Here is a 26,663-nt window from a genome sequence, read left to right as displayed (position 1 = left end):
AGTCTTGTGCACATGAGGAATTTCCACTGAAAACAAGTAGAAAATCAAGTAGAAAGCTATAAAGAGCTTTACAAAAAGTCAATTTAGTTTTTAACTTGTCTAACTGAAAACAGAACCTTTCTCTTACTGCTCTTTTAGTAGTAATAATAATGTGTATGGTTCTTGCGAAAGACTGTAAAATATAAATAAGTTTTATGTTATCCTTACATCAGAACTCTGTGTAACACTGATGCAGGAGATTTCTCTACCAATTTGCCAACTGGGGTCTTCCACGGCCAGTGACACCCCCCCCCCCCACCTGCTACCAGGGCCTCACTTGGCCTTAGACCTACCATTGGAAGTGCCCTGCCCACTTGGCTTGTGTGTGCAACAGCTTGTACCCATGTTCTGCAGTTCCCAAGCTCTTGTCCCACATCCAAGAAGAATAAGGATATGCTAATAATTCAAAAGGTGATGATGAGTGGAGAGGAATTTTATTGAGCAAAGGGATACCTCTCAGCAGAGAAGGCATGTGGGGGTGGTCCCCTACCCCTGAAGTCAAGTGGTTTCTTTCTCAGTGTGGCTGAGTTCAGGACTTTTATGGGCTCAGAATAGGGGAGTGTGCTGACTGGTTTGTGAGTATGCAAAAAAGGTTAAAACAAAGCACTACTTAAAGGTGCGTGTGACAGTGTAAAAAATGAATTAGGGGGGCGGAGCAAGATGGCCGAATAGGAACAGCTCCAGTCTCCAACTCCCAGTGTGAGCGACACAGAAGACCGGTGATTTCTGCATTTTCAACTGAGGTACTGGGGTTATCTCACTAGGGAGTGCCGGACAATCCATGCTGGTCAGCTGCTGCAGCCCGACCAGCAAGAGCTGAAGCAGGGTGAGGCATCGCTTCACCTGGAAAGTGCAAGGGGGAAGGGAATCCCTTTTCCTAGCCAGGGGAACTGAGACACACAACACCTGGAAAATCGGGTAACTCCCACCCTAATACTGTGCTTTAAGCAAATGGGCACACCAGGAGAATATATCCCACACCTGGCTGGGAGGGTCCCACGCCCACGGAGCCTCCCTCATTGCTAACGCAGCAGTCTGCGATCTAACGGAAACGGCAGCAGCGAGGCTGGGGGAGGGGTGCCCGCCATTGCTGAGGCTTAAGTAGGTAAACAAATCCGCTGGGAAGCTCGAACTGGGTGGAGCTCACAGCAGCTCAAGGAAACCTGCCTGTCTCTGTAGACTCCACCTCTGGGGACAGGGCACAGATAAATAACAACAACAAAAAAGCAGCAGAACCTCTGCAGATGCAAACGACTCTGTCTGACAGCTTTGCAGAGAGGAGTGGATCTCCCAACACGGAGGTTGAGATCTGAGAACGGACAGACTGCCTGCTCAAGTGGGTCCCTGACCCCTGAGTAGCCTAACTGGGAGACATCCCCCACTAGGGGCAGTCAGACACCCCACACCTCACAGGGTGGAGTACACCCCTGAGAGGAAGCTTCCAAAGTAAGAATCAGACAGGTACACTCGCTGTTCAGCAATATCCTTTCTTCTGCAACCTCTGCTGCTGATACCCAGGCAAACAGGGTCTGGAGTGGACCTCGAGCAATCTCTAACAGACCTACAGCTGAGGGTCCTGACTGTCAGAAGGAAAACTATCAAACAGGAAGAACACCTATACCAAAACCCCATCAGTATGTCACCATCATCAAAGACCAGAGGCAGATAAAACCACAAAGATGGGGAAAAAGCAGGGCAGAAAAGCTGGAAATTCAAAAAATAAGAGCGCATCTCCCCCTGCAAAGGAGCGCAGCCCATCGCCAGCAACGGATCAAACCTGGTCAGAGAATGACTTTGATGAGATGAGAGAAGAAAGCTTCAGTCCATCAAACTTCTCAGAGCCAAAGGAGGAATTACGTACCCAGCGCAAAGAAACTAAAAATCTTGAAAAAAGAGTGGAAGAATTGACAGCTAGACTAATTAATGCAGAGAAGGTCATAAACGAAATGACAGAGATGAAAACCATGACACGAGAAATACGTGACAAATGCACAAGCTTCAGTAACCGACTCAATCAACTGGAAGAAAGAGTATCAGTGATTGAGGATCAAATGAATGAAGTGAAGTGAGAAGAGAAACCAAAAGAAAAAAGAAGAAAAAGAAATGAACAAAGCCTGCAAGAAGTATGGGATTATGTAAAAAGACCAAAACTACGTCTGATTGGGGTGCCTGAAAGTGAGGGGGAAAATGGAACCAAGCTGGAAAACACTCTTCAGGATATCATCCAAGAGAACTTCCCCAACCTAGTAGGGCAGGCCAACATTCAAATTCAGGAAATACAGAGAACACCACAAAGATACTCCTCGAGAAGAGCAACTCCAAGACACATAATTGCCAGATTCACCAAAGTTGAAATGAAGGAAAAAATCTTAAGGACAGCCAGAGAGAAAGGTCGGGTTACCCACAAAGGGAAGCCCATCAGACTAACAGCAGACCTCTCGGCAGAAACTCTACAAGCCAGAAGAGAGTGGGGGCCAATATTCAACGTTCTTAAAGAAAAGAATTTTCAACCCAGAATTTCATATCCAGCCAAACTAAGTTTCATAAGTGAAGAAGAAATAAAATCCTTTACAGATAAGCAAATGCTTAGAGATTTTGTCACCACCAGGCCTGCCTTACAAGAGACCCTGAAGGAAGCCCTAAACATGGAAAGGAACAACCAGTACCAGCCATTGCAAAAACATGCCAAAATGTAAAGACCATCGAGGCTAGGAAGAAACTGCATCAACTAACAAGCAAAATAACCAGTTAATATCGTAATGGCAGGATCAAGTTCACACATAACAATATTAACCTTAAATGTTAATGGACTAAATGCTCCAATTAAAAGACACAGACTGGCAAACTGGATAAAGAGTCAAGACCCATCAGTCTGCTGTATTCAGGAGACCCATCTCACATGCAGAGACATACATAGGCTGAAAATAAAGGGATGGAGGAAGATCTACCAAGCAAATGGAGAACAAAAACAAGCAGGGGTTGCAATCCTAGTCTCTGATAAAACAGACTTTAAACCATCAAAGATCAAAAGAGACAAAGAAGGACATTACATAGTGGTAAAGGGATCAATTCAATAGGAAGAGCTAACTATCCTAAATATATATGCACCCAATACAGGAGCACCCAGATTCATAAAGCAAGTCCTTAGAGACTTACAAAGAGACTTAGACTCCCATACAATAATAATGGGAGACTTCAACACTCCACTGTCAACATTAGACAGATCAACGAGACAGAAAGTTAACAAGGATATCCAGGAATTGAACTTATCTCTGCACCAAGCGGACCTAATAGACATCTATAGAACTCTCCACCCCAAATCAACAGAATATACATTCTTCTCAGCACCACATCGCACTTATTCCAAAATTGACCACATAATTGGAAGTAAAGCACTCCTCAGCAAATGTAAAAGAACAGAAATTATAACAAACTGTCTCTCAGACCACAGTGCTATCCAACTAGAACTCAGGACTAAGAAACTCAATCAAAACCGCTCAACTACATGGAAACTGAACAACCTGCTCCTGAATGACTACTGGGTACATAACGAAATGAAAGCAGAAATAAAGATGTTCTTTGAAACCAATGAGAACAAAGATACAACATACCAGAATCTCTGGGACACATTTAAAGCAGTGTGTAGAGGGAAATTTATAGCACTAAATGCCCACAAGAGAAAGCAGGAAAGATCTAAAATTGACACTCTAACATCACAATTAAAAGAACTAGAGAGGCAAGAGCAAACACATTTAAAAGCTAGCAGAAGGCAAGAAATAACTAAGATCAGAGCCGAACTGAAGGAGATAGAGACACAAAAAACCCTCCAAAAAATCGATGAATCCAGGAGTTGGTTTTTTGAAAAGATCAACAAAATTGACAGACCGCTAGCAAGACTAATAAAGAAGAAAAGAGAGAGGAATCAAATAGACACAATAAAAAATGATAAAGGGGATATCACCACCGACCCCACAGAAATACAAACTACCATCAGAGAATACTATAAACACCTCTACGCAAATCAACTAGAAAATCTAGAAGAAATGGATAATTTCCTGGACACTTACACTCTCCCAAGACTAAACCAGGAAGAAGTTGAATCCCTGAATAGACCATTAGCAGGCTCTGAAATTGAGGCAACAATTAATAGCCTACCCACCAAAAAAAGTCCAGGACCAGATGGATTCACAGCTGAATTCTACCAGAGGTACAAGGAGGAGCTGGTACCATTCCTTCTGAAACTATTCCAATCAATTGAAAAAGAGGGAATCCTCCCTAACTCATTTTATGAGGCCAACATCATCCTGATACCAAAGCCTGGCAGAGACACAACAAAAAAAGAGAATTTTAGACCAATATCCCTGATGAACATCGATGCAAAAATCCTCAATAAAATACTGGCAAACTGGATTCAGCAGCACATCAAAAAGCTTATCCACCATGATCAAGTGGGCTTCATCCCTGGGATGCAAGGCTGGTTCACCATTCGCAAATCAATAAACGTAATCCAGCATATAAACAGAACCAAAGACAAGAACCACATGATTATCTCAATAGATGCAGAAAAGACTTTTGACAAAATTCAACAGCCCTTCATGCTAAAAACGCTCAATAAATTCGGTATTGATGGAACGTACCTCAACATAATAAGAGCTATTTATGACAAACCCACAGCTAATATCATACTGAATGGGCAAAAACTGGAAAAATTCCCTTTGAAAACTGTCACAAGACAGGGATGCCCTCTCTCACCACTCCTATTCAACATAGTGTTGGAAGTTCTGGCTAGGGCAATCAGGCAAGAGAAAGAAATAAAGGGTATTCAGTTAGTAAAAGAAGAAGTCAAATTGTCCCTGTTTGCAGATGACATGATTGTATATTTAGAAAACCCCATTGTCTCAGCCCAAAATCTCCTTAAGCTGATAAGCAACTTCAGCAAAGTCTCAGGATACAAAATTAATGTGCAAAAATCACAAGCATTCTTATACACCAGTAACAGACAAGCAGAGAGCCAAATCATGAATGAACTTCCATTCACAATTGCTTCAAAGAGAATAAAATACCTAGGAATCCAACTTACAAGGGATGTCAAGGACCTCTTCAAGGAGAACTACAAACCACTGCTCAGTGAAATAAAAGAGGACACAAACAAATGGAAGAACATACCATGCTCATGGATAGGAAGAATCAATATCGTGAAAATGGCCATACTGCCCAAGGTTATTTATAGATTCAATGCCATCCCCATCAAGCTACCAATGAGTTTCTTCACAGAATTGGAAAAAACTGCTTTAAAGTTCATATGGTACCAAAAAAGAGCCTGCATTGCCAAGACAATCCTAAGTCAAAAGGACAAAGCTGGAGGCGTCACTCTACCTGACTTCAAACTATACTACAAGGCTACAGTAACCAAAACAGCATGGTACTGGTACCAAAACAGAGATATAGACCAATGGAACAGAACAGAGTCCTCAGAAATAATACCACACATCTACAGCCATCTGATCTTTGACAAACCTGAGAGAAACAAGAAATGGGGAAAAGATTCCATATTTAATAAATGGTGCTGGGAAAATTGGCTAGCCATAAGTAGAAAGCTGAAACTGGATCCTTTCCTTACTCCTTATACGAAGATTAATTCAAGATGGATAGAGACTTAAATGTTAGACCTAATACCATAAAAACCCTAGAAGAAAACCTAGGTAGTACCATTCAGGACATAGGCATGGGCAAGGACTTCATGTCTAAAACACCAAAAGCAATGGCAGCAAAAGCCAAAATTGACAAATGGGATCTCATTAAACTAAAGAGCTTCTGCACAGCAAAAGAAACTACCATCAGAGTGAACAGGCAACCTATAGAATGGGAGAAAAGTTTTGCAATCTACTCATCTGACAAAGGGCTAATATCCAGAATCTACAAAGAACTCAAACAAATATACAAGAAAAAAACAAACAACCCCATCAAAAAGTGGGCAAAGAATATGAACAGACATTTCTCAAAAGAAGACATTCATACAGCCAACAGACACATGAAAAAATGCTCATCATCACTCGCCATCAGAGAAATGCAAATCAAAACCACAATGAGATACCATCTCACACCAGTTAGAATGGCAATCATTAAGAAGTCAGGAAACAACAGGTGTTGGAGAGGGTGTGGAGAAATAGGAACACTTTTACACTGTTGGTGGGATTGTAAACTAGTTCAACCATTATGGAAAACAGTATGGCAATTCCTCAAGGATCTAGAACTAGATGTACCATATGACCCAGCCATCCCACTACTGGGTATATACCCAAAGGATTATAAATTATTCTACTACAAAGACACATGCACACGTATGTTTATTGCAGCACTATTCACAATAGCAAAGTCTTGGAATCAACCCAAATGTCCATCTGTGACAGACTGGATTAAGAAAATGTGGCACATATACACCATGGAATACTATGCAGCCAGAAAAAAGGATGAGTTTGTGTCCTTTGTAGGGACATGGATGCAACTGGAAACCATCATTCTTAGCAAACTATCACAAGAAGAGAAAACCAAACACCGCATGTTCTCACTCATAGGTGGGAACTGAACAATGACATCACTTGGACTCGGGAAGGGGAACATCACACACTGGGGCCTATCATGGGGAGGGGGCAGGGGGGAGGGATTGCATTGGGGAGTTATACATGATATAAATGATGAATTGATGGGTGCTGACGAGTTGATGGGTGCAGCACACCAACATGGCACAAGTATACATATGTAACAAACCTGCACGCTATGCACATGTACCCTAGAACTTAAAGTATAATAAAATAAAATGAATTAGGGAAAGGTAGGTATATGTAAAATCAGTGATGGGTGGGGATCAATCAGAAGAAAGCACATCAAATGAGAAGTTGGGTTCTCAATCCAGTCCATAGATTTGACTTGTAGCTTTGCTTTCAGGCTTTAAACTGTCTTTGACTTGGAGGCAGGATTTCACTGGGGACCTGCCACTACCTGCCTAGTCATTTGTCTGCCTCCTGCCACTATCAACACCTCACGAGTTTCGATAATCATTAGTTTTTTTTTTAATTCAACAAATATTTATTGAACAGCTACTATTTTTTATATTTTAGACACTGTTTTAAGCACTAGGAAAGAATATGGCAGTGAATAATATAAACATGTCTGTCCTCATGAAGCTTATATTCCAAAGGAAGAAAAAGGCAACATACAAGAGAAATTAGAAAAATATATACTGTGATAAGTATTGGTAAAGTAGTAAAGAAAAAACAATCACGGAATGGAAACACGAAGTCTAAAGACTGTGGGTTTGGATAAAATGGTCTAAGCATGTTTTCCCATGACATAACTTTTGAGTAAAGGCTGATAAATGTTTGCTGAGTGAGACAGGTGTAAATAAAAACAGTAAGACATTTAAGTGCAGAGTTCAATTTAACATTTTATTTATAGAGCACGTGCTATATGTAAGGTTCTCGAGTACCCAATGGGAAAATACTAAGATAAAAGTGTATCTGCACTTAAAATATCATATATATTTGTTAATACATAATTGATCACTTTAGGTAAAAGTAAATTCATATTTTTAGAGTTCTTTTTAAATTATCTTTAAATTCCCAAAGTAATACTGGAATTTGAAGTAGTTTATTCACCTTACTGAACCTCAGTATCCACTTTAAAAATGAGGATTTTCAATGAGCAGTAAGATTCTGTATCTATCATGGGAATACAGTACTGATAAATGGTGAAGCAGATAATTTTTTCTCACTTTGTAATGGTGACTTTACTGTCTAAAATCTAAGCTAATTATATAATTATCCAAATGGAAAAATATGCTATAATTAGTTGTAGACATTTATTCATAAATATGATTTTTTTCTTTCAATCTTTTAAAAAAATATTCTTTCTAGAGTGTGTGTTATATAAAAGAGGCATAAAGATTTTTGCAAAGCACACTCCCCCCCGAAAAAAACAAAACAACAAGAAAACAAAAAACCCAAAGATGAGAAATTAGAAGGCTGTTATATTAAAATAAACTCTCTATGTACAACTAAATAATTCTAACTACAAGAAGACTTCACTGGCATTCAAAGCATGGAATTTCATCACAGAATGGAATCTTGTAATTGCTCCTTTTAACCCACACCGCGTGAGCTTTGGAGGGTTGGGTTCTGCTCACTTCTCTGGTGTAATAACATAACAATGCTCATGGGAAGTGTATCATCATGTTTTTCTTCTTTTTAAGGAAAAAAAAAAAATGTGATCCCAAAGTAAAGAGAAATCAGAAAGTAAGTTTTATTTCCTTTAATATATTATATATATTTTTTTCTCATGGGAGCTTTTGCAACTCAGATTAGGGCGTTTTGGAATTCTTATCTGAGCCACAGTGTCAAGAGACTGACTCCCCAAAGATTAACTCCCCAAAGGGTACAATGGTGACTCACACGAAGGATGCACACGAAAGGCTCTGTCACTTCGGTAATTGGAGAGCATTTCTAGAGCGGAGTCCAGGCACCCATCAAAACATTCCTACTCTCTTACAAACCCAATGCTGTTAGTGAATCTTCTATGGATTCAGAAGCTGAGATGAAACTAATGCCTCATATCTGCGGATACAAAAGAAGTAAAGAAAATACTGATTTTTTTTATTTTGAGTTGGAAATTGTACAGTCAGCCTCTACCTACTTCGTGAAACAAAATTTCTCACAATTTCCAGAAAAAGATAATTCATCTTCTATTACGTGTCTGCTTGTGGGAAGTTCTATATAAGCCTGCAGAAAGTGATACCTCACTGAAACTCTGTATCCTTAATCTAAAGATATGAGGATGCAAAAATGGCTGTGACTGTTGGAAAAATAAGAGAAGCTTATTATCTTGTTTTATTTTCTGAATTCCAAGATATTAAAACTGCTCTGATTTTCTATAGCTAAGAAACACAATGTCTCTAGAAAGGTGGTGATTTGAACGTGAGTAAAAACAAACATGAAAAGTTATTTTGCTAGTTTTCATCCTTGTGCACACAATGGTGCACTGCCAATTGGAAATGTTTGCTAAGCCCAAATACATATAAAAGGTTGAGAGAAGACGGGGGTTGTGGGGGTGGCGTGCTGGAGGGGGGAGAGAGAGAGAGAGCGAGAAAGAGAGAGAGAGAGAGAGAGAAAGCATGAGTAACTAATACGATTTCCAAAATGTAAAAATAGAATTTGACAAGCCAACATTCACTTGGCAAATACTGTGCCCTTCCTCACATTCATCTTGCTCATAAAAATGTCTTTGGGAAACTATTTTATTAAGGTTATACATCACAAATCAATCCACCTTTTAAACATTTGGAGTTTCATCTGAGTTCCTTGGTTCTTCCTTTGAGTTGTTATTCTAAACATCAATTTGTAAATCTTTTCATATCTTCTTAAGCAGGTGTGAAACCAACTCCTTTGGCAGAATTCCAAAAGCAACTTGTAAGCAACTCTAAAACAGATGAGTATATGCAAGATTCAGGCTTCATCTCTGCACAGAGATGAGTGAGAACTAATGCTCATGATTGTTTCATCTTGCTTTAGTTTTTCAGTTGCTTTATTTGTTTTTAAATAAACTGTATTGTGTATATTGAAGCTATACAACATGATGTCATATGATATGCATATACAGTAAAGTGTATATTATAGGAGAACAAATTAAAATATCCATCATCTTAAACATTTTTTCCTTTTGTGGCATAAGCAGCTATAATCAACTCATTTAACAAAAATCCTGAATGCAATAAAATATTAATAAATATTTTCTGTGATTTTATTTGAAGTAGTCTACAAATATTTACTAGGTCTTTATTTCTTCTGAGTAAACAACATCAAACAAAATGAGATTTGTGATGTAATGAATACTTGAGTAATCTAAGAGCAATTTAAGGATAAGTCTACAATCCAGGCAGACACATTTAAATAACAACCCTTGTAAATAAAGTAGTAAAAGGAAGCACACGCTTTCTAACTTACTTTCCTTGAAGTGAACTCAGTTTGAGATCAGTCTTGAACATGACATTTTCTTTTTATCTATATACCTCCATTTATCCACAAGTATTAGGTCAAAATTGATTTTAGCAACAGAATAAAGCTCTGTAGGTTCTGTTCAATGATGTCAAATCTATCCCTGGCAAGTGTCCCATTTTTGCTCTTCCTGGATAGCATGGTTTCAAAAAAATCTAGAAAATGAAATATTCTATAAGGCAGAAGTTCAATAGTGTTGAATCTCTAAAATGAGTTAATTGTTTTGGAGTCATATTTGTGTCTTGAATCACTTTAAACATTTTGAAAACAAAATGTGGTAGATTTTGAAAAAGGTTGTATTGTTATTTCTGTTGTGGTTAAGGCGGTGCTTCCTGGAGTGATCTAAAAAGAACCTATGAGGAGGTGAAATAAGAGAACTAGAAAACAGAAGACAGCATGTTTCTAATCCCAGAAATTAGGTTTCTGAGACAGGTAAGGAAAATAAAGAGCCCAGGTTTACAAAGTTGATAAAGAGCAAGGATTATTAAAGGTAGTTAAGACAGCTTCACTTTCTCATCTAGCATCTCAAGGCATCCACATTGTCTCTGGGTGTGTTCTTGCTAAAAACAGACACTTAAAAGTTTATTACCGAGAAAAAGGAAAGAGAATAAGATAAAAATACACAGTCTTTTGAAAAACATCTGCTCAATTTTATTGACAAAGTTCACCATGCATTTCAATATAGAATGGGGAAACATTAAATTAGCTATTATTTGCAAAAGAAAAATGTTTTGTATGAGGGAGAAAACAACCCTATATATTGAGTACAGTGTGCCCTGCTTCAGTGGTAGGTGCACTAAAATCTCAGACTTCACCACTATACAATTCATCCATGTAACCAAAAACCATTTGTATCCCCAAATCTATTGTAGTAAATAAAAAAATTGTAAAAATTAAAATGGTTTGTATGTAGTAAAACACTAAAAGTTATGAAAATATTAAATAATATTATTTTAAGGAGTGAAAAATAAAATAGTTTCCCTGAAAGCATAAAGAATATCTTTAAAATTCTGTTACAGAAGATTTACTTATAAATTTTTTTAACGAAATGAAGTAGCATTGATACCCTGTCTACAGAACAGCATAAGACTTGAATCTGAAAGGCAAATAACCAACAGTCAGGAGGGTATAGTACAGTGTGATATATGTATGACTGCTATAGATTCATTTACACTGATTGAAATACATGTTCTAATTAACCTGAGTGTGGGTCTCAAAGGATTCCTGTTCAACTGTTACACTGCAATGTATTCTACTCACTTTATATTTAAGTATACCCCCTTTAAAAGGTAGAATTCTTTAAAATACATTTACTACACAGGCAATTTGATTAATATATGTTTTTATTTTCCCTTCAAAAATAATTCGATGAGCTATCTTATGAAGGCAATGCATCTGCACATTTAGGAATATGTTCCAAATCTAGTGTATGTTTCCATGAGCATTTACCAACTGCATGTAACCCTCACAGCAAAAGCTAAACAAGATTAGTGATTCCCAACTACCGGAGGATAAAATCAATTTATCATCCATTCTAGCAGAAGCCATGGAGTTTTATAAGTGATTAAATTGAAGGAGGCGCTTTGGGCAATGTAGAAATAGAGCATTTCTTGATAAAATTATGACTGAGGTTGTCAAATCTGTGATACGCCTGTGATGCCGGCTCGGCAGGTCAGCTCCTCTGGGACCCTAGTTACAATGTCATTTTCTTATGTTTGACATGCCTCTGGATCCAAGGGAGAGAACAGATTTCCCAAAACAACCCTTTATTGTTTTCTCATTTCCATGTAGAGTAGGTAAAGCATACATTACATATTTGTGTGTTTGCTTCTAATTAAGGTTTGTTCTAGCTGATCATAGAATAGAGACAATAAACATTCATGATGTGGGGGAAAGTTAACTGGATTATATCAGGCGAATTGTTTGTGTCTAGGCCTTGCCTCTGATAATTAGTCACCTTATGACCTTAGGTGAATCACTTTTATCTCCTCATTTTCAGTTTCCTCCCCTGCAGAATAATGAAGGCAAGCAGAATCAAATGGAAGGTTTTTGCCACCTCTAACAGGTCTTTTTTTTTTTTTTTTTTTTTTTGCCTTGGTAAAGCATTACAATACAAGCATTAAATTTACTTTTGTATAGTGAGTATTTTCGGGATGAGAACAGCATAGGGATAAATGTATGCTCGGTTTTTTTTAGGTTGAATGGTAACCTTAAATTTTTTGTTGTTGTTATTTCCATTTGCATTCCAAGACTAGCTTGTGCAGAAGATGATGGTGAAGAAATGAGAAAGGGTAAGGCAGGAGGATAAAGACATAGGAGAGTAAACAAGGTAGGCTTATGGGTACAAGTGGTAAGGCCAAATCACCTTCTTCAAAGGTAGGCCTCAAAAAACACCTTGCTGGAATTTCAAAAGAGGGTCAAAAAAGAGGAAAATGAGCAGCAGATATCTACTCAGCCAAATTGTGAGTACTGGATTAGGAGGGAGTGTGGAGTGAGGCTCCTTCCTACATCTTATATTTGCCGGGTCTAAACAGAGGCCCTGAATGTGCCTTGATTGCGGATGGCAAAAAAGTGTGAACGCTCTGTTGAAAGGGACATCGCCATAGCCCTTCACTGCTTGATGCGTGTCTCCAAGTGTATTTGTAACCCATGCAACGTGAAGAAAGCATAGAGCCTTCTTGGGTGATGATCAAGTCTGCTAAGCCTAAATGGTCTCTAGACATGGCTGAGTTCAGGTGGAGATGACTTTCTCAAAAATGCACAGTGTGCGTGGACATGTGCTGATGTCCATGTGGAAACGTGCTAAAGGAAAAGAAAGTTAGAAACATAAGAAGCTCTCCATTTACTTTGTCAGTTCCTTGAGTTTTAAAAATCGATGTTTTAAGAGACATTCACCCATTTAGCAAATGATGGTAAATACACTGAATTCAATCCTGTCTGGTTTATGGCTATTAAAACAATGACTTGACTTCCCTTTTGTGATTAGGGAAATTTTAAGGGAGAACAATTGAAACTAAAATAAAAATTACAGTGAACTAGAATAAAATAGCACAAATTAATTCTGCCAGTCAGAAATGAAACATTGTAAGATATCCCTTGTGATCTTCTCAGAAGGGTTTTGTTTTCCAAGGCTCTGGCAAGCTGATTGGAGGCTATTGCCTTCCTGGTTTTCACTTACTTCATTCCCCAAAAGTCTTCTTTTTTTCCCATAACAATATCAAAGACCAAATCCATGTCTACCAGGCACTTCGTAGACTTTATAATTTATTTCATGGGGATTGAAGAACTATTAGATGATATTTGAGAATAACAGCCAAATGAGCATATTAGACATTCAGGTATAACAAAAATGGAAGTCAGCAGTCCATCTTTAATTTTGTCACATTCTATGGAGTTAAATCATCAGACTGCAGAGCACCTGTTAATGTGTCCTCAGTTCATGAGTTATATAGTTAATCTAATGCCACTTACCCTACTAAGGGGTAAATTCAGAAACTTCTCATTGGAATTGTACAGTGGGCATTAACCTCTAGGGGATAACAAAGTACACAGTACATGTAATCTCCTTTCCACTTCTTAATGACCCTATTTTATTGTGTTCATTTTACCATCGAGAAAACTGAGGCTCAGAGTGAGCAATGTGTCCATGTGTCTGTCTCTGCTCTTCTTGTACATGCACCTCCTTACCACTTCTGCTTATTGAATCTGGTCTCATAACTTAGTACTTTATCTCCTCTGTTTCTAAATTTGGGTTAAAGTTGTGTCTATTGATTAAAATCTTAAACACTGAAAAAGTATGAATGCACTTAAATTTCCCATTTCTGAAAAACATTTACTAGTTTTCTGCTTAAAACGTTGTTTATCTGTATCTGTGGTTTGTATAATCATTTTTATCAAGAGTTGAAGGTAATATATTTTCCAATTAGAAATGTATACTTTAATATTTATTAATAAATAAGTCATATTTTAATATGCTTATGCCTTCCAGTAAATAACACTTTTCTTTTTTTGAAGAATTCAATGATTTTAGCCAACTTCAGGCTTCTTAGTTCCTGATTCTACGGTATAGTTCACCCAAACTTGTCTTCGTAAGTAAATCCTTCATAATCTGTATTCATTCTATACTTTCCCTTCTCCAACAAAATTCTTACCTTTCTAGTGTTCTTCTATCCATCAGAATTAAAAGATATCAAATGGATTCTTATTGAATATTTCATGATGTGATTTCTCAAGTTCTCCCTAAATGATATTTTTCCAGTTATTCTAACATATATATGATTACTTACTTTTAAGTAATATACGGTTACTTACTTTTAAGTAATCATATATATGATTTATATATAAGCATATATACAATTATATATGTATATAATTTACTATACTATATATTTAAGTAATCATATATATGGTTTATATATAAATATATATAATTATATGTATGTTTATTCTAACATATATACAATTATATATGTTTATTCTAACATATATCCACAATTACATATATGTTTATTCTAATATATATAATTGATTACTTACTAAAATACTGTACAAGAGTTGAATAAAAGAAACTAGAGTTAAAATAAAGAAAAAGATACATGGAACTCATAGTAAGAGAAGTTAAAGGTACAATAAGTAATAAATGGCACATAGTCTATATAGATAAAGAATTAATTGAATTCAGAAGCAGGAAATACATCTGGAGATGATGATCTTGGAGAGCCTATCAGTGCAACTAGCATTCACACTGCTTCTAAAAGAAGAAGGATTTGGAAATTTAAACATGAGAAGGAATATCTGAGGAGAAATGATAGCATGAGTCTGCCTAGACCACATCTGCATTTCCCCACAAAGAATGGGACTTCAGGAACTGTGATGAAGAATTTGGGAGCCTCCCTGGCCATCTTCCAATTACTTCATAGAGAGAAACATCAAAATTGCCTCCCCTGTAAGCCTGCCCTAATTTGTTTTGGTTTTGTTCTACAGAGCCCTCCATTTTTAGCAGAAATCACCATAGATTGCAATGCTTGAAACCAGGTTGTATTTTGTGAAAAATACTTTTTGTAAGATAAAACAATTTAATTCACATTACTTAAAATCTATGTGCTTTTACCCCAAGACTCAGAGAATTGGATCAAACTGGACTTTAGAAATGTTCATTTTCAATTCCATTTACAATAAGTAATAAAATTAAGCATTTTAGATTGACTTTTTCTTCGATTCATTTATATACACTGTGAACAAAATAATAAAACAAAGTTGTATAGGAAGAATGTTGCAAAAAAAAATCATGTCAGTTCAGAGTTCATTTAGATAAAGGCCTTTTGAATCATGTTCCTTAGTTTCTGGAGAGGAGAACTAATTTTCACTCCAGTAGATGGTTCATATATCAATTTAAAGAGAGAAAAACAGCACAGAAACACATTTCCAATGGGGTTGAAAAGACTTAGATTAATTTTCTCTCAAGAGCACTAATATGCTAATCTAGCCAAACAGTCTGCTAAATGGTAAGATCAAGAAGTATGATTTATGATGTCATGTTTTTAAAAGTACACATAGTATTCAAAAGAAATCTACGTGTCTCAAAGCAAGTCCTCTACACTCAGCCTTCCGTATAATTTCTTGTTGGCTTGACTTCTTCATATTCCATCTTAAATAGAGTATCTGCACTCTGCCAATGATCTGTCTATTGACATGAATTATGTTTCATTTGTATATATATGTAGAAGCTGCAATTTGAAATCTCTTTTAGTCTTTTAGCTTCACAAAGCAATGCGCATACAGTCACAACTCACTTCTGGGGATAGATTCTGGGAAATTCATCGTTAGGCAATTCTGTCATGCAAACATCATAGAATATTCTTAACCAAACATAGATGATATATCCTACTACACACCTAGCCTACAAACCTGTACATGATGTAACTGTACTTAATACTGAAGGCAACAGTAACACAATAGTATTTGTGCATCTAAACATTTTTAAACATTGAAAAGGTACAGTAAAAATACAGTATTACAATCTGATGAAACCATCATATAAACATTCTGCCACTGACTGGAATATGGTGTGGAGAATTACTGTGTATGTGTTCTATACTTGCTGAAACAATATCATATATAACAAAGTAGGACTTTTTTTACACCACCATTTTAAATAAACACTGGCAGACATTATCTTTAGACTAATACCACATATAGTCTCTCTCTAAAAATTTTTGTTTAAGAACAAAAGTTTACTGCTAAGAGAATCAAACACAGGAATAGAAGTCAGAAGACAGTTTCACTGTTGTTTAAAAAAAATTTTTATTTAGATTCACGTACCATAAATCCACCATTATAAAGGGTACAATTTAGTGTACCCTTTTAAGTATATTTTTAAGTATATTTAAGTATATTTTAAGTATATTTAAGTATATTTAAAGATGTCGTACAATCAGTTTCACTATCCTCAAGAAAACCCATACACATCAGACAATCGCTCCCCATTTCTCTGCCCATCTCAGCCCCTTGCAACTATTAATCTAGTTTCTGTCTCTATAGATTTGATATTTCTGGATGTTTCATATGAATGAGATCATGTAATGTGTAGTCTTTTGTGACTGATGTCTTTCACATAATATTTTCAAGGTGCATCCGCGTTGAATGTATTTGTACTTTCTTCCTTTATCAGTGCATGGATATGTATATACCAAAATGGATATACCAATTATGTTTACCCATTTGTCACTTGAAGAAATTTGAGTAGCTTTGACTTTGGGGTCATAATCGATAATGCTACTATAAACTCCATTACAAGTTTTTGTGTGTACATATGGTTTCAATTATCTTGTGTATACATGTAGTAGAATTGCTGGGTCTTATGGTAACTCTATGTTTAACATTTTGAGGAACTGCCCAACTATTCTCTAAACTGGCTGAACTGTTTTCCAGTTCACCAGCAATGTAAGAGTATTATAATTTCTTTGCAGTCTAATATATATCTATATATTTATATGTAAATATATAGATATATTTATAGATATATCTATATAGATAAATATATAGATATATATTTAAACAGAGTTTTGCTCTGTTGCCCAGGCTTGAGTGCAGTGGTGCAATCTTGGCTTACTGCAACCTCCACATCCTGGGTTCAAGCGATTCTCCTGCTTCAGTCTCCTGAGTAGCTGGGATTACAGGCACGCCACCACACCTGGCTGATTTTTGTATTTTCAGTACAGACGGGGTTTCACTAATCTATAATTCCACTAATGTATAATTCCACTGATCATAAGCCAAATCCCCAAGCCAGCACCACACTGTCTATTATTGTAATTTGGTAGTAAGTTTTAAATTGGAAACTGAGTTTCACAACTTTTATGCCCTAACAACATTTTGACTATTTTGTGTCATTTGTATTCTATATGAATTTTAGAATTAGCTTCTTTTTTTATCCCTCCCCTTGCCCCCACCACACCCCCAAAGGCCCTAGTGTGTGATCTTCCCCCTCCCTGTGCCCATATATTATCATTGTTCAACTCCTACTTATGAATTAGAACAAGTGGTGTTTGGTTTTCTGTTCCTGTGTTAGTTTGCTGAGAATGATCGTTCCCAGGATTAGCGTTCTAATTCTGCTATATGTTCTGCTATAAGCTATATGCCAATTTGAGGAGTATTGCTGTCTTAACACTGTAGCTCTTACAGTCCATAAACACTGAACATTCTTTCATTTGTTTGGGTCTTTAAAAATTTCTTTCAACAACATTTTGCAGTTTTTAGCATATAAGTCTTACACTTTTGTGTGTATGTGTGTGAAATTTATTCCTAAATATTTTCTTTTTTATATCATTGTAAATAAAATTTTGTATTAATTTTATTTTCAGGTTGTTTATTGCTAGTGATTTTTTTATATTGAGGTTGTATTTTGCCATCTTGCTGAACTCATTTATTAATTTGATCTTTTTTGTGTGAATTCCTTAGAATTCCTAAATATCAGATTATGTCATCTGAGAATAGGTGTTACCAAAACAGCAGGGGTTCAGGCTAGGTCCTGCAGCTTGCAGCACAGAAAGCCAATTACTGAGATGATTATCATTGCAAAGGAAGAAGGCTTTAATCAGGAGCTACAGTCAAGGAGATGGGAGTTCAGTCTCAAACCATCTGCTGGGTAGACTAAAAATTAAGAGTTTGTATAGCAGGGAAGAAATGTAACTATATATGAGAAAACAGAGACTTCGTTGCAGGGGAGGTAAGGGAGTAATCATGATAAATGAGCAGACCAGAGTCTCATTGTCTGGTTGCTATAATCTGGTGAGTTTCAGTTCTTTCATACTTTTTGAGAGGGCTGGAGATCTTTTCCTGAGGAAGGAACTCAGATAAAACAAGCATAAGTTTCAAGCTTTAAGACCAGCAGGGTCAATTTCTATGTTTATCCAAAGACAACTGTCTGTGAGACTGTTGGGTTGGCTTCAAAGGTATGGTTTTACTTTTTTCTTCCAATTTGGGTATCTTTAATTTAATTTTCTAGCCTATTTTGTCTGGGCAGGACCACCAATACAGTGTAGAATGGAAGTGGGCAGAACAGATATTTATGTGTTGTTCCTAATCTTCAGAGGAATGCATTTCATTTTTCACCATTAATTATTGTGTTAACTATGAGTTGTTCATTGTTGGCCTTTGTTATTGTGAGGCAACTTGCTTCTATTCTTAGTTTGTTGAGTCTACTTGTCATGAAAGGGTGCAATATTTTGCCAAATATTTTTTGGTATCTATTGAGATGGTCTTGATGATTTTTTTCTTAATTCTATTGATATGGTATACTATATTCATTGATTTTCATATTCTAAACTAACCTTGCATAATTGATAAAACTTATTTGGTCCTGGTGTATACATTTTTGTATATTTTCTGGATGCAGTCTGCCAGTATTTTTGTTGAGTATTTTTACATATATATTAATAAGAAATATTGATTCATAGTTTTTTTCTGTGATGCCTTCATATACTTTTGGTATTAAGGTATATAGAACTCAGAGCATGAACTGGGAAGTGTTCTCTTCTATTCTATATTTTGGAAATGTTTGCAAAGGATTACTGTTAATTCTTTAAACATTTGGTAGAATTCGCCAGTGAATCTACTTTGGCTTGAAATTTCTGTTGTGGAAATTTTTTTTATTACTAATCCAATCTCTTTATGTGTTTTAGGTGTATTATAATTTTACCTTTCTTCTTGATACAGTTTTGTTAATTTGTGTCTTTCTAGGAATTTGCCCATTTTTCCCAGTTTATCTCACTTGTAGGCATAGGATTTTTATATTATTCCTTTGTAAGCCTTTTTATTTGTAATTAAAATGCTGCTGGGAATGTCTAGTAATATTGCTGTTGACTTCTCCTTTTCAACCTTAAGTCATTTGAGTCTTCTTTCTTTTTCTCTTTGTCAAAGTAGTGTGTTGGATAGTGGCCTTTAAAAATATATGCCCACCTAGAACTTGTGACTGTGAAACATTTGATAAAAGAGTATTTGCAGATGTAATTAGTTTAAGGATTATGAATGAGATTATCCTGTATTATCAACGTACATCCTAAATTTAATGACAAGTGCCATTATAAGAACAAAGCAGAAGTGATTTGAAACAGACAAAAGAGAAGACTTAGACAAGAGTAGAGGGAAGGCCATGTTAAGCTGAAAGCAGAGATTAGAGTTATGTATCAACAAGCCATGTAATGCCTGGGGCTACCAGAAGCTGAAACAAACAAGGAGGTATTTGTTTGTATACCCATTAACCAACCTCTCTTTACTCCTCTCTTTCCCCTATCCTTCCCAGCCTCTGATGACCACCAATCTACTCCTAACTACATGAAGTGAATATTTTTAGCATTATATATAAGTGAGAACATGTGCTATTTGTCTTTATGTGCCTGGCCTATTTTACTTACCATACTGTCTATTTCCATCCAAGTGGCTGCATATAACAGGATTTCATTATTTTTATGGGTAAATAATATTCCATTGTGTGCATATACATATATGTGTGTGTGTGTGAGTGTGTGTGTGTGTGTGTGTGTGTACATTTAGGTTGATTCCATAGTTTGGCTGTTGTGAATAGTGCCACAATAAACAGAAGTTCAGATATCTCTTTGATATACTGATTTCCTTTATTTTGGTTATAGAACCAGTAGGGAGATTTCTGGATCATACTGTTGTTCCATTGTTAGTTTTTTGAGAAACGTGTATACTGTTTTCCATACTGGCTCCATTAATTTACATCCTCACCAACAGTGTTCGAGTGTTGCCCTTCTCATCATCCTTGCCAACATTTATTATTTTCTGTCTTTTTCATAATAGTCATTTTAACTGGAGTGAGATAATATTTCATTGTGATTTTGTTGTTGTTGTTTTGAAACAAAGTCCCTCTCTCTCATCCAGGCTGGAGTGCAATGGCACAATCTAGGCTTACTGCAACCTCTGCCTCCCAGGTTCAAGCAATTCTCATGTCTCAGCCTCCCGTGTTGCTCAGGCAAGCTACAAGCGTGCAGCAACTTTTGTATTTTTTGTAGAAATGAGGTTTCGTCATGTTAGCCAGGCTGGTCTTGAACTCCTGGCCTCAAGTGATCTGCCTGCCTCAGCCTACCAAAGTACTGGGATTACAGGCAAGAGCCGCCTCACCCTGCCATCGTTGTGATTTTGATTTGCAATTTTCTGATGATAAGTGAGGTTGAGTATTATTTTCATATATGTGTTAGCTATTTGTTTGTCTTTTTTTGAAAAATGTCTTGTCAGATCTTTTGCTCATTTTAAAATTGGACTTTTTTTTTTTTTTTTTTTTACTATTGAGTTCGTTATGTAGTCTGGTTATTTGTTTTTTGTCAGATGACTATTTGGAAATGTTTTCTCCCATTCTGTAAGTTGTAATTTAATTTTATTGATTATTTTCTTTGTAGTAAAGAAGCTTTTTTATTTGATCCAATCACATGTAATTTTTTGTTTGTTTGTTTGTTTGCTTGCTTTTGTTATATGTGTTTTTGAGGTCTTACTAAAAAAATCTTTGCCAAGATCAAGCTTGTCCAACCCGCAGCCTATCGGCCACATACAGCTCAGGATGGCTTTGAATATGGCCCAGTACAAATTTGTAAACTTTCTTAAAACATTATGAAATTTATTTGCAATTTTTTTTAGCTCATCAGCTATCATAAGTGTTAGTGTATTCCATGTGTGGCCCAAGGCAATTCTTCCAATGTGGCCTAGGGATGCCAAAAGATTGTACATCTCTGGTTTAGATCAATGTCCTGAAACATTTCTTCAATGTTTTCTTCTACTAGTTTCAGAGTTTTAGGTCTTACATGTAAGGTCTTACATTTAAGTTTTAGTCCATTTTATTTGATTTTTGTATATGGTGAGAGAGTGGCTCTACTTTCTTTCTTCTGCACATAGTTATCCAATGTTCCCAGCACCATTTATTGAAGAGACTGTTCTTTCCCTAATGTGTGTTTTTGGTGCTGTTATCAAAAGTGAATTGGCTATAAATGCATGGAGTTATTTCTGGGTTCTCTATTCTGTTCCCTTGGCCAATGTGTTTGTTTTTATGCCAGTACTATGTTGTTTTGATTACTGTCAGGTTCCAACCTGAGCTGGGATCTGAGGGGACAGGGGGCAGGTAGCTAAAAGAACACTCAAGGGACCATAAGCAGTTGGGAAATGGTGTTATTCTCTTACCTTCATACAGAGTCAGCAGTGCAGTTATATTTCTCACAGACGAGAGTGGCTCAAAGCCAGATACGAGCTCACACAAACAGGTTACATTAAATGGCTACAAATGTGATTACATAGTGCATGGGATTGTGCGCCTGCACTACAAACCCACTGTGTTATGCTGTACCAGATGTCTGCCTCGGCCTTCTCCTTCACAGCCACTTTCCTTACACTCCATCCTCTAGGCCAAGGAAGTTCTCCTAGCAGGAAGACATGCCCATGGGGCAGAACCCTGGACACAGAGGCCACAGCAGCAATGCAGTGAGCAACAACTCACTGCTAGTATTCCTGCTATGCTGCCCACAATTATTAGGGTCCAGCATAGGCCAGAGCCCAGAGACACCCACCATGTCTGTAGGGGGTCATCAGTAAGGCTCTCAGCTGCCTTGATTTCCTGGGAAACTCCTTGCAAAGTTGCTGTTATGTTTTGTTGATTGTCAGGGATTAAGGTACAACGTGGCATTCCCAAAAGAACACAGGTGCCACCTTGGGCAGCGGTTAACATGTCTAAGCCTATCTGGTTCTGCACTACCACTTTCCTGGTTTGATCAATGTCATCTGTCAACAGAAGGAGGGCAACTTGGGTGTAATTCAAGGCCCGAGTGGTATGCTCCAGAAGGGCCATAACTTGTATTTCTACAGTTATGACACCTGTTCCAGGGATGGTTAGTGCTAAGAGGTGGACCCACCAGGGGGCTCATCACACTTGCAAAAACCAGGAAAGTAGCACCCTCCAGTTATGTGGGTCTCTAAGGAATGTAGAAATAAAAGTGGCAGGCACATAAGGCCACCCCCTGGTAGAGTGGCCAATCCTATTTGCTGGCAAATATGACCATCCCGTATCTCCACAGACCCATAAACTCCCAGGGGGCACAAAATCCTTTGAGGCCCAGCCTTGATGAGGCCACCTATTCCATCACACCTTTGGTGTGGTGACACATGATATATGTGTTTTCAGACTATGGCAGACAACCACTCCATAGTGATATTACCCCAGTGTTGCTCTATACATCGTGATACCTGTATTGGGGGCACCATGTGTTCTCCCACTAACCAGCCCCATCCATCACAGACGTTATAGGTCAGCCAGGAAGCAGGCATGCCATGGGTTTTGTGGCACCCCCTATCCAAAGCTGGCCATGTTGCATTCCAGACGTCAGCCATGGAACCCCAACTCTCCATCCATGTCCAGTTTTCCCCAGAAGCTGGATGTATGTGCCAGGGCAAGACATACCCAGCTGCTGCTTGAGGGGTGGTGCAGATCCAACATTTGGACACATTGGTCAACTCAGCGTAGGTGTGGAGCAATGCTGTTGGAGCATGTCGACCTATGGTCAAAATGACAAAGTAGGCACAGGTACTCACAGGGGTAAATCATGCCCCTCAGGCAAAATACAGGCCAACCTTTCATCCCTAGATAACAATGCAATGACAAAGAACTTCTGCCCTGGGTGATGGTACCACAACTTTTCAGCACCCCATGGTTCCTTTGGGTCTGTATCTGTGCCAGAGTAACTGGGGAGCTCATAATAGGCCACACAGGAAATACATATGTCCCCTGGAGGAGAGTTCCTTCCCTGGCCATTCCCCTACGAACGGTCAATCATAGAGGCCACATATTAAGTACCCAATGAGTGACATGTAAATCATACTATAGGCTCTCCCCCAGGGGGCTACAATAGCCAACCATATGCAATGGTGGACTTGGAGGGTCCATGGCTAAAGTCTGGTTTTTTGTTCCCCTGCCTTTAGAGGCATTGGGGCAGGCAACAACAGATTACCGTTGTCTCCATACCTAGTTGGAGGAAGTCATCTTTTGTTTGTATCTGTAACTAGATGGGGGCAGTGACCCAGTGTAGGAGTGCTTCTACCATGGCCTGGGTGCCTTTTCATGGCTGCTCATTCAAGGTTTGGAGCACCAGGTCCAACCTTGAACTCCAGCCCCACAAAGAGGTGGAGTAACATGCAAATGTAACTCGTTTTTCAGTAGTCCCTTATATCACTCAATAATACCAGCAGCTTGTGGGTTATATAGAACCTCTACTTTATGTCCATCCCTTGTGCCCACTGTTGTACCTGCTATCCAGGAAAATGTGTTCCTCTATCACATTCAACAGTCAGGGGATGACTGTATGGGGCACACAAGTGTTGCAGGGCCTGAATTGTATATTGTTGGTCAGCCATCCTGCAAGGGTAGGCAGACAGCAGACCGGAGGCCATATCTACAGCTGTCAGCAGATGCACATGCCCCTGCGACCTCGGCAGTGGCCTGATGTAGACTATTTGCCATCTAGTCAAAAGCATCTGCCCTACTGCTACTTGTTGTGTAACACTGGGCAGCTGTCTCTGTCTGGGGTATGTCTGTGTGCATGCTAGGCACTTCTGGCAGACCTCCCAGATACCTTACATAGACAAAGATAGACCATAGCACTTATTGACCTATTCCATTAGTTTACTCCCAACATGGCCCAATTTCTGCTGCAGTCATATAGCGACATCTTGTGTAGGTGCTGACTCCAACCATCGGACCTGGCCAAGGCATTTGCCTCATCATTGCCCAGGGCAGTGAAAGGCACATGTTAAATAGTTACAACCTTTCAGTGGCCCATTTCCCATAGGTCTTGCCACATGGCCTGACCTCAGATGGGCCTGTGACCAACTAGCTAATTCTGTAACTTTCAGGTAGGTAACCACAAGGTTAGGGCTTAATAAACTGCCCAGCTATCAGTGCAGATTACCATAGGTGTCTCCTCTTTAGTGATCACCATCCACCCTGCCCTGAGTTCAGCCTATTGACTACTTTGTCCACAGCAGGTATTAAACCATATTGTATCAGTATTAGGCTGGACCATGACAGCAGTCCAGGCAGCAGTAGCACCCTGGCTGGACCCATCCTGTCTACCATGCCTCATCAGGAATGGGGGGTGCCCCTCTTGAAATGGTGATGACTCAGGGTTTAGGGGTGCCTCAGGCTGACCCATGGCCTTATCTTGCATCAGGACTACAGGTCCCAAGACTTTTTATAATTCTGCTGATAAGGGACTTGTACTCAGGGTACTCTGCTGTTCTAAGTAGGAACCCCACTTTGCTAAGGTGGATGTCTATGCCATCCCAGTCTGGGGGTTCATTACCCAGGAGCATGCTTACTCCCCAACTATTGGGTAAGTTGTCTGCACAGTGACTGTAGCCCTTCCTGTCACACTCTCACAACCCTGAAGGGTGGCATATACAGCTGCTAATTCCTTCTCTATCAATGAAGAGCACAGTGCAGCTCCGTTCCAAAGTTGGGAGCAAAAGCCTACTTGTGTTCTACAGTGCTCTGTGCACTGCCATAGGCCCCAGCCAAAACCCTCTGTGGTCACTTGCACATCGAGTTCAAATGGGTGCCCCAGGTCAATTACTTGTAGGGCCTGCGATTGCTGTATGGCCCGCTTGGCTGCCAGAAAAGTCATCTCAGCCTCATCATCCCAATCACAAGTAGTTCCTGTTTTTGTCAACTGATACAATGGTTTTATTTTCTGAGCCAAATGGGGCACAAATGCCCGCCAATATCCCAAGAGGCCCACAGAAGTCCATAGTTACCTCATTATTGTGGGCTTGGGATATGCCTGAATTTTATTAATGATGGCCTCTGGTATGGCCTTTGTCTTACCCAACCAGATAACTCCCAAAACTTTGGCAGACAGTCCAGGCCTTTGGACCTTGTTTTCGTTCACAGCCAAACCGCATGCTGCTAAATGTTATTGTAAGAGGGGTGCCGCTATTTCTAAACCTGCAAGAAAATCAGAGGATAACATATTATCATCACTATAATGGAATAGGTGGGTCCCCTTTATGACATATGGTGGGCTTATGCCCACAGCCCTGCAGCAACACCGTGAAAGTCTCTCGTCGCCCTTTCCATGTAAAGGCAAACTGTTCCTGGCTCTCTGGTGTGATGTCAATTGGGAAGAATGCATAGGCCAAGTCCATCACACAGTGGTACTGTCCCAATTCCATCATCAAGTGGTCCATCAAATCCTTGATAGAAGGCACAGCTGCATGTAAAGGGGGTGCTACTTTATTTAGTTCTCAGTCATCCACCATCATCTGCCAAGTTCCGTCAGGTTTGCTGACTGGCCATACCAGAGAATTATAGGGGCTGTGGATGCCATGCACTATCTTCACCTCCTCTAACGTCTTAATAGTCTCAGTTATCGCCATATGCCCACCTGGAAAGTGGTATTGATGGGTAGAAATAACCTATCGGGGTTGTGGCAGGACCTGGGGCCAGTTATACATATGTCCACCCAGTAATGGCTTAACCACGTGTATTCAGAGTCTGAATTGTCTGACCATGGCTTGTAAAACCAAGCTGTTAAAAATATCTACCCTGGAATGTATTCAAGCATGGAGGAGATATACACAGTTTATAAGTGGGAAGCCAAGTGTCTGAAGCCAACGTGCAAAAATCCAGGTTTCACTCCCACTGACTGGCCTCCGTCTATGTATGCAGCCTTGCCTGGAAACTTCTCTGGGTTCCCATAGATGAGGCTACAATCTGTGCCAATGTCTAACAGCAGCGGCACCTGCTGTACATTGGTGGGGACCAGTGGATTGCCAATTCCACAAGTGGCCTCCAGTTGTCTGGTGTCCCCCAAAGCTGGGCACCTTGACCTGTTTCCTAATCAAACATAAAATTCTCTATACCTTCACCCATCTGCAAATATGGAGCATCTGGGAAGGACAGGGTCAAGCAGCATCATCCTACCCCCTCTTGGGCATTTTCTGGAATTGGTGATTCAGGGACAATTGCCTCCACAAAGTTAACAGCACTTCATTGGGTTGCCTCTCAGTTTTGTCTCAGTCAAT

This window comes from Rhinopithecus roxellana, chromosome 6 (assembly GCF_007565055.1).
Source record: "Rhinopithecus roxellana isolate Shanxi Qingling chromosome 6, ASM756505v1, whole genome shotgun sequence".
Lineage (NCBI taxonomy): Eukaryota > Metazoa > Chordata > Mammalia > Primates > Cercopithecidae > Rhinopithecus > Rhinopithecus roxellana.
Note: the sequence above shows the minus strand (reverse complement) of the source record.